The sequence below is a fragment of the Anser brachyrhynchus genome (assembly GCF_964034855.1).
Source record: "Anser brachyrhynchus genome assembly, chromosome: 19".
Lineage (NCBI taxonomy): Eukaryota > Metazoa > Chordata > Aves > Anseriformes > Anatidae > Anser > Anser brachyrhynchus.
Window position 1 is genome coordinate 11133470 of NC_137712.1, and position 17820 is coordinate 11151289.

A 17820-nucleotide genomic window follows, 5' to 3' on the forward strand; every position below is an offset into this window, starting at 1 on the left:
AGGGACAGGTTTTTCCTCAGGAGCAGCATTAATTTGTAGGCAAAAAGCAATGACTTTGGGATCTGAACTTGGTCAGTAGCTGCCAGCTGCGCTCCTCTATGAACTCATGCTTAGGTGGTATCATTAGTACAAGATTGATTATTGGGCAGCCTTCACTGTTCTTCTCTTGCATTCATATTCTTGTTGACACGGCTCCAGGCAATGCTGCATTAATCACACAACACACAAGGTAGGGCTTGTTCATCCCAAGGCAAACTCCCTAACTTTCGAGGCAAGAGTTTTGGCCAACTCAAGCAGAAGACTGGAAATCCTAAAGGAGCCATGTTTACATAACCTCCTTGTAATTTTAAATGGGAGATGAATTATGGCTTTCCCATGAACCTGACTATATGGAATTGCTGGTGTGTTGGTCTTATGCCATAGCAGAAAGGTGGCTGCAGCTCTGCAGCTGAGCTGCCACCATGTTCTATAGCAAGGCTGTTGGGGGACTTCCAAACAGTGCTTTAGGTAAGCCAGTACAGCAGTTCTGTTTGCCAGCTCCCAAAACAATCTGAAAATTAGGGTGTGCACGGTGACAGTGAAGGACAAACTCTCCTATGCAGCCTACTGCCTCCAAGTATCACTGAGGCCATGGGAACAGCAGACTGAAAAGGGACTAGAAACTACCTTAAAAAAATAAAGACAATCAATGGGTCTTTGGGGAGTAAATGTCAATGGAATAAGCATTTGTGTTTCTGGACACATCAATAAACATGCAGAGGTTAGTAGAACTTCCTTAATATCCTTATGTTTGCAGACATCCCCTTCTCCTTCAAATCTGCCTCATTTCAACTGATGTCAATCATGATGGACTGAAGTCTAAAATTTTGGTAAATGGAGACTTACACTGCTGATCTTAGGGTTTTTTTCCCTTTGTAAACATTGTTTATTCATGGCTTTGACAGAAAGTGAGGGGTTGGACTTCAAATATTATACTAAGGCAGGAATTTTTAACGTTTTCCTGGGTTGCAGCCACGTCACAGAAAAAAGGTCAGAGCATATATGAACAACAACAACATCAAAAGGAAAGGAAATGAAACAGTGGCAAATTTTCAATTTACTTTTGATGGTGGCTGTTAGATAGTTGCTCTGAAGGCTGGGCTGTTAGGAGTATCTGTATTAGAGAAGATGTGTAGGTTGTGGGAGGACAAATAAGACTGTCAATGGTATCTAACAGGAAGGCATTCTCTTTGTACATTAGTCAGAAGAGAAAGATCAAGGAAAGGTTTGATCCACTATTCAAGTAGAGTGAGATATCAATAGGTGACAGGAAGGTGACCAAAACATTTAATGTCTTTTTGGCATTCACTAAAAAAGTCAAATGCAGTCAGAGAGAGGTCACAATTAAAAACAGTGTTAAATGGAAGGTTCTCAGCCTTGAATAAGGGTGGAACAGAGAACATGTTCCTAAACAGACATTCACAAATTGGCCAGGCCTGAACAACTTCATCTCAGCTTTCTACAAGAGTTGATTAATGAAATTTCAGTCTTCAGGCATCTATGAAGGATGGGCAAGGTGCTGAAATACTGGAGAAAAGCAGCAGCACGTCAGGAATGTAAAAAGTAAAGTTTGAGTCCAAGAATCACTAACTCACTAACTTTGCTCCTGTTCAGTCAAATTATTTGCAAGGACTAGAAAGAAGACAAGATACATATTTGGATTCAACAAAAGCAAATTATCTGCTGTTTAATTAATTTAGTTCCAAAATTAGGAAAAGAGTTTTGTGGGCAATTGTACTTTAAGAACACGATTTTTAAGTGCTCACATGCTCTTGAAGAAGTGAGGGGAAAAAAAAATCTGAGTGAATCCGCAACAGGTGGCTGCACTGCTGAGTACTGAGGACATTGTCATGAGCTACCCAGAGAGATGCAGAGAGGGTCTCCACATACATCTCTCCTGGGAACTGGATGATGGTGGGAGAATGCACATTTTAAAGCCATGGAAGACACCAAGCCCAAAGGCTCTGTTAAAATGTCAGAAGACAAGGTTGAATCAAAAATTTTTTGGTAAATGTGAGAAACAGCCTAGAAAGGAAAAATAAAATAATAATAATAATAATAAAGGAACAGTGCTGGTTAGAGAAAAGGATTTCAGAAGAGATGGAGGGATACATGAGCAGGGATATTCTGCTACTACAAAAGGACCAAGCTACAGGAGTCTACAAATGGGTGTTTCATCCTGCTGGATGAGGACTAAACCGATGCTCTTCTCAGTGCTGGAGAGGCCTCAGCAGGATCTGGGATCCAGGCTTGGGCTCTGCACTTCAGGAAAAATGTGGGAGAGTTTGCATAGGTCCAGAGGAGAATGAGGAAGGTGATAAGTCCAGAAAGCTGTGAGTTGTTTAAGCTGCAGTAAGAGGGGTGAGAAGGTGGGGACAGAACGAGCAGTGCTGAGGGCATCTTCAGAGAGGGAGGATGAGAAACAGGGGCTGCAGTCACTCCAGGCATGGTTTCGTACAATCAGAAGGAAGGCTGAAAACTAAGCATGTAAACTGCTAGCGTTGAAAGCTGTTAATTCTGTCTTTGACGATCTTACAGAAAGACAGACTTCTCTTGCGGTTCACATCGACTGAGCTCATCCAGTCCTAGTGGAGAGGATGGACCAGGCAGGTCCACGAGGACCCTGGAGAACTTCTGACGGTAATTGTGAAGCACTCAGTTGATTACTACAGCCCGCTAACACGAGTTTTAGCCTCCTATCTCTGTGCATTGCTGTATTCATAGATAATCACCTTTGGGTATGTGGCTCAAGTGTTTGGCTCTGTGCAATCTCTGCCAGCAGAAACACCTGTGAGGTCAGCTATCAGAGATCTGGCATCTGCTCAGCAGCAACAGGGCTATGAAGAAAGGTCAGAATGATGCAGGGGATAGGCCAGTCCTGTTGTCCCACTGTGAGATTGCACTCTTGGTGTTCAGGGGAACACTGAGCTACAATTCAGCAGCACTGAGACTTTTGAAAGAACCCTACACGTTTCCAGAAAGTCTTGTATTTCTTGCAATGTGCAAATAGGCCAGGCTCAACATCCTTCATAGAATAAGGGCACTGAAATATTTCAGATGCAGAATTTAAGGCATTTTTAATGACCCATTCTTTACTCACATTTATTATTTAGGTCTGACTGTTTCAGAAACCTGAGTATTTCTCCTTATTCTTAGAGACCGATACTGATGCTGAGCTGGAAGTTTTTCATTTCGTATTTACCTTGAGCTGACCTCTCTCTCTCCTGCTAACATGAACAGTGAAATACATGAAAACACATCCAGAGCTGTTGTCTTCCTCATTCTGTTTTGAGGGACAGAGAGGCTAAAGCCTTTCCTGTGACTGATGGAGTCAGTGTTGGGCCCACAGGAGGACCATAAGGATGCTCAGAGGGTTGGGCCACCTGTCTTGTGAAGACAGCCTGAGGAAGTTGGGGTTGTTCAGACTGGAGGAGAGAAGGCTCTGGGGTGACTTTATAGCAGCCTGCCAGTGCCTAAAGAAGGCTGCAAGAAAGCTGGGGAGGGACTCTGTGTCGGGGGTACTGTGACAGGACAAGGGGTATTGGCCTTAAACTAAATGAGGGTAGGTTTATATTAAATATGAGGAAGAAATTCTTTACTTGGAGGACAGTGAGGCCCTGGCTCAGGCTGCCCAGAGGAGCTGTGGGTGCCCCATCCCTGGCAGTGCCCAAGGCCAGGCTGGATGGGGCTGGGGGCAGCCTGGGCTGGTGGGAGGGGTCCCTGCCCATGGCAGGGTTTGGAACCAGATGGGCTTTAAGGTTCCTTTCCAACCCAAACCATTCCAAGATTCTATGATAAATTATTGTAATAGAAGTTACAACTTTCTCTTACTGAGCATCTGTATCAGGCTTACATCTTTGTGTCACGAGTGCTTCACACATCCTCAGACTGCCCGAGAAATTCACCATGCCCTTCACCTTTGGTGCACTTAGACCTCACCTAGCACTCATCTGATCATCATTTGGTAAAGCAAGACCAGCTGTGAATAATGACATGTTGTTCCTCAGTGAGCACCCACAGGTAATTAACGGCCCCGCCTCCCAGGGGAGGTTGTGCCAGACCATGCAAAGAGCCAGCCTAACTTTGGAGAAGCCAAATCAGGAGCTGGCAGAGGAACACAGTGGAAATGGAATACACCCCACTCTGAATTAGTGAGCTTGGTTCATCAGCCCAGTACACCTGACAACTTGCTTGTTACATCTTTATCTTGTTCTTTGCAGGGCTGGGTATGTCTGCAGGTATGGTCTGTCTGTAGGTACGGTCTGTCTGTGTGGCCTGGTGCCATCCAGCGGAGGGTCTGGTGATAGTGGGGACTTTGGGGTGGTTCAGGCTGCAGCGTCAGATACGTTATGTCATGCCTGCTCAGCTGGAAACTTTGTTTTGTTGTGGTCACTGGAGTCATCGCACATGCTGAAAACAAATATTTACCCAGCTCTTAGGAAAAAAAAAAAAAGACTTAAGATTAAACTCATCCTCCAAATTTTCTGCAGCAAAACTCAACAGACAGGGCTGAATCTTGGCACTAGCTGCACCTGTGGACTTCAGAAGATTATACTGGTGTAACTGGGGCAGTGTTTGACCCCTCAGATGCTATCTGGAGGGGGCAGATACAGGGAGATATTGAGGTTTCCATGTAGAGACAGTTGTTTTATCTCATGTTTCTTATTTTATAGGTTTAGGGCATTCATTCTAATTTTCCTCTCTGGTAAAGCCTCTAAAGGTTGCATGTCAGAAATGTGCATAGGAGAATGTCAATCTTGCACGGATTCTGTAGATGGAGATAGTGTTTTATGACCTGAGTCTGGGAGAGAAAGACATGGACAAGTCTCATCCTGCATCTGCAGGTACATAAGAAAAAGGCTTTTACCTTTATAGCAAGTCTGAGCTGCAGCCTGAATTCTCGTTAAAAAAAAATGACTGATGGGGACCTAGTAACCTTTGGTATTTTAGTTCTTATTTTACAGTATCCATAGGCAATTAACATTCTGCAACCTTCTTTAGAAGTACTTGTGCTCCTTTAGAAATACTCATGTTCTTTTTGGGAAACTGACAGACTCTGCCACGTCACTGTGTCACTTCAATTCAAAATGTTCAGAATTGTTGTTATCCAGTCAGGAAAAAATAATAATCTTCCTGTTTCTGAGCTTTATAGCTTGGTGCAATCCATCTCTGTGAGTATTTTTATGGCTCTACTCCTAAAAACCACATTGGAAACTGGGGATATCTACTGTAGATGAGCATCCATACAGCAGTTCCTTGGCTATTCAAAGGAGACCTGCAAAGGGAAATAAATGTTTATGGATTCTTTTTTTTGGTGGTTCTTAGGTTCTGCCTCTTCTAATGCCTCTATTTGGATTTAATATAAAATAAAGTCCTATTTAGTCCACAAAAACTTCTTTGACCTTTGGAAGTAGATACATAGGTGTAATGACCTGGAGAATGGAAGTTGAGTGGTCACAAAGAGAAAGCTACGGTGAAAATGCTTTTCTGTAGATCTGCAAATAGACCAAACTGTGCACTAAACCATGAGATCACACAAGAGGAAACTTTACATTTAAGTACAATAAAAAAAAAAAAAAAAAGAAAAAAGAAAAAAAAATCAACCCAAAGCTTTTTTATCTGTGATTAAACACTGCTTCTTTGTGTGGATCAATTAGCCAATAGTTTTTGGCTTTGAAAATACATTAAATTTCATATCTCTACAGATATCAGCTTAGAGAATATTCTGCAAAGTCATTGTGAAGAGGGTGTAGGAGTCACTTGTGTGAGTTCCAAAGTCAGTGAGTGGATTTAAAAATCCTACAAGAAAATAAAAACTTCAAGTGAACTTTCAGAATTTAATCTCATTTTTGGTGGGTTGTAAATAAAAATCACATGATGGCACTGCAAAAAATATTTTTGTGGATATTTTATTATTATTATTTATTTATTTATTTTATTTATTGTTTTGTCAGGCTAAGTGGTCCTTCAAGACTCAAAGGCTGAGAAGCACCAGTCTGTGCTTGGAAATGGGACACAGAGACATACCTAAGTGCGATGGTGTGCCTGGCAGCAACCTGGGGAGCACGGCTGGACCCCCACAGCTGGGTGTGTGAGCGTTGCACAGATTCCGTAAGGACAGGTACAGTACTTTAACAAAGTCAACACTTTGTATTGGTATGAAAAGGACAGTAAATTCTGGAGTTTAGACAACTCCTAAGTACCTGTCACCACCCGGCCACCAGTGAAACTGTAGTGAGGCACAAGTGCCTGGGCTGGGTGAGCTTTCTTATTGCCCAAGTGAGAGCATTCAAAGAATATTGTTATCAGTTATTGCTCCTATTAATTACTAATCAAATAAGGACTGGGTTCATTTTCTGTCATTGTCAAAGGCTGCCATGCTCAGCCTTTTGCAGTGAAACCATTTCTCCCTGCACTCCCTGCTGTTACCCTTACTTAGATATAACTTGGGAGTTTGGCCCCACGGTGTTTGCGGATGGAATCTGAATCTCTTCACTTGTGTTTGCTGAACAGAACAAGTTCTTGTTCCTCATGTTTGGGATTGGGAGGTTTGAGAGGTACTCCTGAAAACACATTCTCATTGATCACAGTGCTTTGGAAATTCCTCTGCTCATCACTTGCCTTGGGCAGGAGATGCCTTTCCAGACTATTTTTCTGTTTGATATATAGTTAGAAACATTTGACTGGCTGGCTGTTAGACCTGCAAAGTCATTAGGTGCTCCAAGGAGACAATTTGGGTGGGAGAGCACCTTGTGATGGTCTGAGAGGAGAAAAGATCATGCTGCGTGCAGTATGCAGGTGGCACTCAGCAGCCTGAACAAGCTGCTCCCCAGATTACAAGGCCAAGGACTGCAGTACCTCCCTGACTTGGGATTTTTTCTGAGAAACTGCTACCTTTAAAATAGACTAAAGACTTCAGGAGCATAGTTCAGAAGGAGACGTAGCCCATCAGTGCTACTCTTTGGATTTATTTTTCTTGACAAACCTTTAGACCTCAGAACCTGTGATTACATGTATGGGTTGAAGGATTTGCAAGTTGTGTTTCTGATATGAGTCAAATGTGGCTGACGTTATTTCAGTCAGATCCATTTCAGGACCTCCAGCCTGAAATGTTAGAAAAACAAATGCACAACATTTTCTCCTCAAGAAATACGCCAAAAAATAAAATGAAAAATAGAAGACAGACTTCACACACCATGCGAGGAACAGAACGGTAACACTTCTTCAGACAACAAGGGAAATGTGGTGCTCTGTTCTTTCTCAGCTACATACGCTCACGCTGCCTAGCCGGTGTGGTGCAGCACACACCTTCCCACAGTGCTGGGCTTGTGCAGGCGCTATAGCACGTGGTGGTGGCTGCTGTCAGAATACAGCTGCACTGGGTCATTTTCTTGTCCTCTTGGGTCATTTGATTTCTGCTATGTCCATGGACCTGAGTGCCCACCCTCTGTCCACCAAGCACCACCCCGTTGCTTCTACAGAGGTAACAGACGGGCCCTGGGAAGCTTCAGAAAACTAAATAAGAGCAAATGCACAGGATAATGTCTCTAAGATCTATATGAGATTCTCTGGAGTCATTTTCATGGGTGAATCAATAGCACAGAAACCTGGGCTGGACCAGGAAGGTCTTCTCTGGTGCTGGAGGCTGTGCCCTTACTTAGTTAGACTGCCTGTCAAGGAGCAGAGGGGGTGATGTTCCCCAGTGAAGGAGTAGGTGTGGAGTCCAAGCACAGTGTCATGCAAAGAAATACAGTCTGGGAAAAGCTGTACAACCATGGGCCAGGCTTGGTGTGGGACAAGTCTGGTTTAGGACTTCTTGTTTTAAGGCTGTGTTTGCCTCATGTTAGAAGAGTCCTCTCCAATGTCCCTCTGCTCTGCAGGTTTCTCAGAATTTCTATTTATAGATGATCACAAACGTCCACGTTTCTGGACTGTCATCTTTTCGTCAACCTCTGCGGGTCTGCCCTATGCACTCAGAGAGGTGCTGGAGTTTGACACCTGGCAGAAAATTCTTGTCCACCCTGATTTTCTTAGGCACCTTTCATTTAATTAGGTCCTCATTATAGTGTCTTTGTCTAGACAGCACCTTAGCTCCACGCACATCAGATTCTTCTGCTGACTCACAGGCAATGGCTTTTTAACCTTTAAGTAAACATTTTTCTACACATAAGGAAGAAAAGCTATGGGGGAAAAAACTTTTGAAGCAGAAATCTAGGGCACAGAGTGGGAACCAGAGTGTTTTAAACAGATTCTGCCACCAGCTCCTCCAGAAAGTGAAACTTTGCCCTGAGACCATCACACAGCTCAGAGCAAATCCTCCAGAGTTGCTGGCTGGACCCTGTGTCCCAAGGTGTGGGCTGGGAAAGGTGAGGGTGTCCCGTGGTTTGGTGGTGCAGGGGCTTGGGCTGCTGGGGACAGGGAGCAGAGGTGAGAAGTGCAGCCAGAGAAAGCATGCCAAGGAGCCCAGAAGGGAGAAATTCAGAAGGGAGATGCTTTAACACAGTAAGTGAAAGGTCTTGAAGCAAGTAGAGATCCTGCTGATCCTGACTCTCACCTTGAAGTTTCTACTGCACTCCCCACTTTGTTGGCATGGGCATTTTGGATCAAATCAGGGGCTTTCATCTTCTGCAGCTGCTCTGCTCCTCTTTTAGTTGTTTGGCTTTCTAGAGCTAGCAAGGCAGTGACCCAAGGGAGGAGCTCCACTGCCTCTCTTCATCTCTGGCAGCATCTTTTCCCTTCTGCCTTGGAGCTGCAGGAAGGTGCTGTGGCAGCCAGGTAAAGCGACACGAGTAGGATTTGGGGACGCAGGTGGATTGGCTGGGCTGGAAGTATTTAAGAGTGGATTAGGATGTGATGGGAAGTGACCTGCTCCTAGCAGACCAGGCTATGGGTTCTGTTTGTCAGGTTATTCAGGGCCTGAGAAGAGGAGTAATTTCAGCAGTTTCTCATTTCACCAGCTGCATGAGTCCAGACCCTGCTGTTAGCTGCAGCTTTTCCCGATAGCTTTTCTTCCTTTATCAGCAGTGAATTTTGATGCTGCTGTTGGGTCAGCATCAGGCTGATAGTGGCTGGTTGGCTGCCTTTGGAGAAAACCAGCTGCATCAATTCATTAAATACCAACACAAGTTGTGTTTGGCCATCAGTGGTTCCTGTATCTTTACCAGCCTGTGCCCCGCTCCAGCAAAAGTCTGTGTCCCCCATCCACTCCAGTGAGGCAATGAACTCTGTAAGCAGAGCCAGCCCTGCTCCGATGGGATTTCTTTTTTCCTTTTAACCAGAGCAAAGCCGTGTAGTTCTTGGTCCTCAGCATTTAGTGTTGAAATATGGAGGAAATGCATTGTGCTCTGCACCTCACCACTGCATCTGCAAATGGGGGATGTAGAGTCTCCTTGGAACCCCAGGAAAATTGGGTTACAGCTGAGCCCTTCCCATAGGAGCAAGAGCAGGTCACCCTGGTCACCGTCCACCAGGGGCTGCTTGTCCCTAGACCTGAGATTCTGAAAAAAAAGCTATATATTTTTTTTGATAAAAAGGCCTTGTAAAGTTCCCTCAATACCTGACAAAACAGGTGCTGTCAGTGGTCATGATCACATTCACCCCCCTGGTGACAAAACTGAAATTGCCTAAAACAGCACAGATTTGGTGATTGCCACTAATTGTGTCATGATAATCAGGTGTGCTTTGCTTGTTCTGACAAGCCTACTAACTTAATTTTCCTGGCTTTTTGCCTTTTTTTTCCATATTAAAATGTTTAGCAGTTGTTCTTGCTAATTCTTACTGCTTTTAGAAAATAGATTAATATACAAAATAACATCATAAGCAGCAGGGAATCTGATAAATTCAATTGGCTAAATGACTGATGGCTGTGTTTCTTCCTAAAGCAGAAATCTGTGTGTGAGGTACAGGGTTGCCTGAACGGTAATGTTCAGCAGTACGTTGTCTATGTGTGTGTGAAAATGTATGTGTGTGCATAAACACTTGCGGGTGTTTTTTTTTTTTTTAAATCAGCACAGCATGCAAATATATATTTCTGCTGAAATTATGTTCAAACAGTCAAAGTAGAAACAGATGTATTGAAAATATAAATACAGCGCTTGATAAATATTTTATTATCAAATATTTCAAAAATGTCATATTTAAAAACATGAAAATTCAGCCTCAGGAGGACCAAAATATTTAATCACTCTCAAGAAATTCTTAAAAGGGAATCTCTTTCTATCAGATTCCTTCTGAATAGAAGAATGAATTTCCAGGTGCTGTGAGCTATATTTATTTTAATCAAAATCAGTCAGTTAAAGGAGATAGAATAATCAGTGAGGTCATTATTAAGTGAGATAACAACTTCTGAATGAATGCTCCCATTAATCTAATTATAAAATGGAATAGTATCTTACTAATCAGGCTGTTAATTGAATCACAGAAAATGTAAGGCTGTAATCACAGTTATTTGAACCACACCAGGCTCCATGACACCGATGCAGTGGAAAATGAGCTGGAGACACGTTCTCTGCAGCCGTGCAGGACGTCTGTCCCCATCTACACAGGGGCACACCAGTGACACAGGTGACTGTGGGTGGGATATGACCCACAGCTCATCATCACAGAGCTGAAGGTCATTAAAAATTGTCTGAAAAAAAGCACAAACGCCAACAGCAAAAGTAATTGATGAAACCTGTACTCAACAGCGCAGTGCCTGCCTGCATTTAGGGACACGTGCCATATCAGCCTGATGGTCTGTTCTGAACCTCTGCCTTCTTCAGCCCTGGTGGTGCCCCATGCCTTGGACACGTAGCGGGACCCCACGAGTGTTCCCAAGCACTGAGGGTAGACAGAACCAGCAGAGTTCATATTTGTGACCTGGCCACAGCTGTCACAGCCAGGGCTTCTGGCCCCCTCAGCTGTGACGTCTGGTTAACCTGGAGCATACCTTTAAAACAGAAATACCTGGTTTTAATATAAGGACTTAAAATGTCCTGGTGATCTTCGTACAAAAAGCTGGGCATGTTCAGATCCTCCAGTGCTCAGCTTTACCCACACCACTAGCCTTAATTTTATGGCATCTTCCCATTTTCTGTGCACGGGTATTAATTTGTTTAATTCCTGAAGGGTTTCATAAACCAACCACCCTCACCCAGGCAAGCCTTTCCCTTGGCCTGCCCTCACCGAGGACATCCAAACACATATCCCTCTATCTTGGCAAGGCCCATCTTGGCTGTAGAGGGGAGAAAACAGCACGAGGAACCTGGAGGGCAGGGTGGGAAGAGCCAGGGGAACAAGGAGGCAGACAGCGGGTCTCAGGGGCTCAGGGGCTCTAACCTTGCACCTCCTTCAGATGGTAGGCAGTTTTCTTCACCCGTTTTTCTCTCTGAATCAGAGATTGCTGGTGGTTTACCAGTGTCAGTGATCTGGATCCATGTAACACCAGGGTGAGGATGAGAAAGTATGTAAACACATGTGGAGCATCCTTCCAGGCATACTGAGTCTTCTTCATCCTTAATTGCTAAAGGAACTGGTGTGCCTCCCCCATCTAAAATCAGGTCCTGGGGCATGTCCATCCTGCACAGTGTTGGCCAGGTGTCTTTGCATTTAAGGGTGCAAACAGACAAGAATATTGTTTTGGCTCTAAACTCTGCCCAGCTTTACACAGAGGCATTGCTCCTCTTCTCAGCCTCCGCTGTTCGTAAGGTGGGAGCAGAAAATGCTGCTTGTACATCTCACCCTGACCTAAGTCACCAGGAACCCAGCAGTGGTGGCTCTCTGAGAGTGCTCCACTCAGGATGGAAAGCTAAAAATTCTGCATCTTTAATTGATACCATGTGAATGAAGAATGCTTGCTTCTTTTAGAATATATACCAAGAAATACATGCATTGGAGCTTGATGAAAAGCTAAAACGACATACCCCTGAGTGAGCTCTAAAAACCGTGTAACAGGTTTTTAAACATTTGAGAAGAAATATAACATTGTATAAATTGGATAAAATGTATGCATCTGTACCGCTGCTCCAGCAAGAAATGCATTTCAAGGGGAGAAAAGGTATATTTCTTTCCTAGGTGTTCTTGTAGATCCCACCCAGTTACTTTCTGCATTTTTCGTTCATGATTTTTTTCCAAGTCCAATCTAATAATCTATATTTTTGAGGAAAAAAAAAGAGAGAGAGAGAGAAGTTTTTTTTCTCCTATTTATTAACGCCTGCTAAGAATTTTCACAGCTATTAGCAAAAACACAGGATTTTATTTCACTTCAGCAGATACAGGAGCCAAGTGATATCCCACCAGACATGTTTTGAAATTTCCAGTAAAAATATATTGTCACAAATAATATGGAAAGTGCAGTTCATCACAACACTCAGACTCTATTTTCTGTTGTCTGTATAAATGCTATACAACCTGGTGCAATCAGCTTTTAAAATGTGGGATAAAATTAAGTTTAAATTAAGGAAGAAAGGTCATTTGGAACCCCTCCCAGAAAAAGTGTTCCTTCCTAAAATATTTCTGTTCGTTTCTCCTGGATCATGGCAAGAGGATCCTGTGAGAGAAGAAGTAAGTGAGGAAAGGAGAACGGGGCAGGTTGAGGAATCAGGCTGGAAGCTGCACAGAGGTAGGGCTTGCTTCCTAGTGCTGAGTGCTGAGACATCCTTATTTTCTGTTTTCTTAGATAAAAATTAAGAATTACTCGAGTGGTTCAAAGCACATGCTTGTTTTTGAGAATGGCCAGGTTCAGACACAGCAGTGGAATGAAAACAGATGGAGGATGTATGTTAGCACATGAAAGATGCCACATGGTGGGGTAGAAGACCTGGTCCCTCATGTAAATCTCCTCCTGTCTCAGGCCTCTGAACCGTTCCAAAATCTTTCTTCTTACTAGAAATGACCAGAAATGCAAAACAGAATGAGCTCTGGCCCTGCTCTGATGGTCTTCTGTGAGGACACCTTCAGCCATTTCTTTCTGGCACCCAAACCTCGCCATTTCACGACGTAATCTCTGAAACCAGAATGGTCTTGACATTCACATCACCAGCACCTGCCTGCTGGAAGTCTGCTCTGACTCTGAGGAAGAGTACGAGTGAGCACAAAAGCCTCATTTGTGAGAAAAGGGAATTGGTGTTCAAAGAGTCCATTATCAGAGAAGGATGGCTAAGAAGGACTGTTGGAGGATCCCCTCAAAGGTGTTCTGAAGAGTTAGGAGTCTATAAAGCCAGCCTGATATCATTCTACTGGATCTGAAAGTCATACTGCTAAAATGACGGCCCATGGTATCACTTTGTTTTATGGACAAGGACAGAAACAGACACTGGGCAACTCATTGAGCAGCTAGGGCAATTGAGTTCAAGTGGTTTGAACTAGTGGTGCCTATACACAGACCAAATGGCAATTGTGGCTTTCATGACAAATGAGTCATGAACGAGGTACCAAGAGCAGCTGTATCTCATGCTTGCCTTTAATAAATAATTTGTTGCTGTTGTTGGAAGATCTCACAGAATTAGATCTTCCTTGGGCATATCAAAGATGCTGCAGCTGCACAGTCTTGAGGCTCAGCATACTATTCCAATCCTGAATCGACATTTCTGTCATTTGGGGAAATTTTCAACCCTTCAGAGTAGCTCTGTTTTCCATAATTCCATGCATTGTGCCATATTTGGACATTTTGATCATGAGTTCAATAGAAGATGAATTTGTTGAGCAACTTAGGGAATTTTCGCACATATTTGGAAAATCTTATGCCTGAGTTAAGGCAAAAAACAATCAGGGTCATCTTCTTGGGATATTTCATTGATGCACATCACTCTCTAGTACTAGAGTAAATGTCATTCCCACATTTCTGGAGAAATCAAAGCTACAGTTTGAGAACACTAGGTGCACTTTGAGAACATTGAAATCTGAGATATGAAACACTTAAGTGGGAGCGTTAGCCAAGATGTAAGCCTGATTGCCCAAATCAGTGTTAATATATAGAGAGAATTGTAAGTGCAGGTTTTTCTTGCCAAGATATGCCCCAGGCCCTGCTGAAAGCTTGAATGTTTCCATGGAAAGTATCCAGAGGCAGTGGTCCAAAATTCAAACTGATTTCATTTGTCTTGTTGAGGGAATGAACTTCCAGACTGTGATGGTTTCTTATTTACAGTAGCTGGAGATGTTTTTTGTCTTATCACAGACATTTACCAAAATCATTTCTGCTCTTTGGGAATTGGTACCTTTTGTGGATTAATACATCTGAGGGTGGAAATGTTACCTCCTCAGCAAGTAGTAAGATTATACTCAAAGCAACCTTCTTTGAGTTGTCATCAAGTTGCCACACAAGCAGACCCTCCCAAGTGATGGCCAGGCTGAACACACAATGCAGAAGCCCAAGATGCCTCAGAAGGGACTGCTGAGGCTAAGTGGGCTTTCACTCATCAGGTCAGTCGTTGTCTGACTGTTAGAGCCAAACAAGTTCATTTCTTCATAGGCTGATATCTCCAGTGCCACAACCCTGATCAGTCTAAATCCTGACACAAACAGGAAAGCTTTTGGGACGCACCCTGCCCCACGTCCCCCTGTCCAGCTCACCCTGCAGCAGCAGAGCTTTGGCTCCTGCCCTGCGGGGACACCCAGCAGTCACCGGCACCAAGAACGAGGGAAATCGGGGGCTTTCGGCAGCAGGCAGAGCCGCTCTGTCTGCAGTGTGCAGGCACCGGAGTGCTGCTGCCACTGAAGGAAATAGTTGTAGAAGGCACTGAAAAGGCACCCAGGGTCAAATGCCAGTGTGATTGCTGCCATCAGCTTAGCTGGCTTGCTAGTGCAGGTGTGTGTCTGCAAGATGAAGGGTGTAGCACTTAAGATAAAGAAGAAAATCCACCATTGTTAAACATTCCCTTCCACCATTTACCAAAACACGTAATAGAGATACTCTCACTATTTCGCCTCAGGAAAGGCATGGTGGGTTAAAATTAACAGCAATTCTATATTCATTGCTAGCTCCTAATTAACCAGGCTGGGCCATACTGCTCCAGCCAGATAATTCCCCAATATTTAGCCATTAGTTCTTTCCAATTTGGCCTGCTGCTGCTTCTGGCAAGTTTTGTCTCATAAACAATTATGCTGAATGCCAGATGTCCCAATAGACTGCTCCACTTTCACTAGCGGCTGTCTCATCAGGCCAGTTTTGCTGGAGCTGGGGAGACAGTTTGACATTTGACATCCGTGTGTGTATAAAGCTAAGGGTCAGTCAGAATCCCAGCGAGGACTTTTAATTACAGCAGCCTCACAGGCTGAACACACACATCCATATCACAGCTGTTTTCTGACAAGGCAGCGCCCACATTTCATTCTCCGAGGAGAACTACTGCGTGCCTGAGCTCCTGCCATCCTCTTCTTCCACTTGAGTCCGATTTGCACAGGAGAAGGATTTGGAGATGGTGACCTGGATAAGGCAAAGTGTGCGTCAGTATAAAGTTGATATTTTACTTTTCAGGGAAACAAACCAAAAAAAAAAAAAAAGGCCCAAGAAGTCTTTTCATCTGTTCTGTGTACAAGAGCCCTTGAACACCCACAGGTCTTTTCCCTGCAGACCCAGCAGGACCATGCATGGGGTGATCTTGTGGGCAGGATCCTCAGATACAGAATGTCCCCACTCAGGTTCCACATGCAGTGGGTCTGAAACTGGAGTTTTGGAGAGCCTTGTGTGGGGCTGTCTGAGTGGGGCAGGATGGTGGATGATACCTATGACGTTTCAAAACACCACCCCAGCACAGGTGGATCTTGGAGAGAGTCCAGGACTTGTCCCTTAGCCACCTAACCCCGTAGTCGGAATGCAAAGGAACAGTGGAGTCTGTGGGATCCTCCTCATTGTCCTCTTCCAGAGATGTCCTCCAGCTGTGGGGCTACTCCAGGGATCAGAGATCTCCAGCTAGGGGTAAGTGTATTGCACTCAGCCACATCTCTGCAGAGTTGTCTTGATGGACCAGGGTATGTGGCTGCAGTTTTTACTGCAGGAACAGAGGAGCAGTTGGGTCAAAGTACTATTTATTGTTTGTTTTAAAGCAAATTTCACTAGAGGTGTGTGCATTACACGAATAAACTTTTATAACTGAAAAGGTTTAATTCATCTTAATGCAGAAGAATGAATTTCCCAGCTGAATTTCCCTGAAAGAGAGTCTCATGGGATTCAGAAACAAGCAAAGAATGTGCGTTTTAATATAATATTCTTTCAGATTCCCACATAAAACATTTCATGTTTTTATCCTCAGTGTGGCAGCTTTTATTTTAAAATAAACAAGTGCAGGTTTAATGGAAGGACACATTGACAGACAGATTAATTTCTCACTAAAGAAACATAGAAAAAGCACAGGTAAATTCCTGAGACAAATGTATTTTAAGATAAATGGCTAGTGGTGTTTCATATTCCTGAGTTGCTGGTTTATGCAGAGATGAGTTGATTCAGGTGGTATGGTTTAAGCTGGTTCTAGGGCAAATAGTGCAGTGGTACCCATGGGAACCAGCTGTGGAGATGCAGTGATGGCACACAGGAAAACAAACTCTTATGAGATAGGGTTTGGCTGTGATTTTTGTGGCCAGTTAGTTCATACAGGAGTTTTTCTACTCTGTTGGCATTGCTAAGATACTACACTGATGTCCACTCCTGCCCTAAGTCATACAGAAGTTAGTAACACTTTCTCCCAATGATGAACATTGCCTAATTTAGGTCTAACTCTGCTATTTGCAGAAAAACAGTGAGCCTCTTGAAATGTCATAAAATGTATTTCTGAGAAAAGTTAGGTACACCTCTGAGGCCCTTCCAAGTGACTGTCCTTTCTCTGGGCCTCTTAAATCAGGTTCTGCTTGGAAAGCACCAAAAGGAAATGACATTTCCTCCTCCTGACACTGGAGCTGTTTTGCTGGAGCAGAAGTTGCTCATCTTCCACTGGAGCCAGCATCACATTCTGGCAGGTGAGAATTGGTTCGTGACACACTGTCTTCTACAGGCTGGCCCACCCCAGATGTTCCTGCCTGTGGCAGGTACACCTTCTCCAAAATTCTTCTACCAACTGGGGGTGATACTGCTTTACATTTGGATTTGTCTGGCAGAGCCAGTTACTAATAAATAACTTTATGTTGAATTATTTTTTTTTCTGACAAATGGAGGACTTACTTTATTAGTCTGCAAGTATGGCTCTTGATTTTAAAGGGCAAATGATAAGCCAAATGAACTAAGATAACTGACCTGAGCAGCTCAGAGACATAAGTGAGAAAGCAGTGGGAATATATTGAAATCAAATATGCAACAGTGTCTGGAACAGGCTTCCAAAGCAAGTGGAAAAATCCTGGAAGACTGGGCTCCAGGTTTAACACAATGAATAACCTCATCCAAAAGTCTGTTAGGATCAAGCAGACAGGCTGCAAGGACAAGAAGAAAGAACTGAGCAGCAAATAAACTTACGTCTTAAATCTCAGAAAGTGCATAAAAAAAAAGTGAGAATTGATAAAAGTCGAGCTGAGTTAAAACTGAATCGAAGCAAATTGTAAAAGATTTGTTCTTGTTATGAATAAAAAGAGATGAGAGAAAGAGAGAGAAAGAGAGAGAGAGAAAGAGAGAAAGAAAAAAGAAAAAAGGAAGACAAAAAAGAAAGAAAGACAGGAAGGAAGGAAGGAAGGAAGAAAAAAAGAAAGAGAGAGAGAGAGAGAGAGAAAGAAAGGCATTTGCTGATCAATGATAGTGAAGATTAAAGATTTTTTGGATATAGCCCCAAAACTCCACATATATTTTGCGTCATTTATCACAAATGAAGAAAACATTGAATGCAG

At 43.4% G+C, this 17820-nt stretch overlaps 1 long non-coding RNA gene across 2 annotated transcripts; it reads left to right on the forward strand.

The window, feature by feature from the left end:
- Nucleotides 1-3418: 3418 nt before the first annotated feature.
- Nucleotides 3419-11017, forward strand: LOC308180589. Of its 2 annotated transcripts, none has more exons than XR_013941041.1 (4): nt 3419-4277; nt 5994-8814; nt 10501-10602; nt 10725-11017. It is a non-coding gene; the product is annotated as an uncharacterized lncRNA (long non-coding RNA). The 2 variants fall into 2 exon arrangements; XR_013941042.1 differs by having other exon boundaries at nt 3422-4277; nt 5994-6160.
- Nucleotides 11018-17820: the final 6803 nt, after the last annotated feature.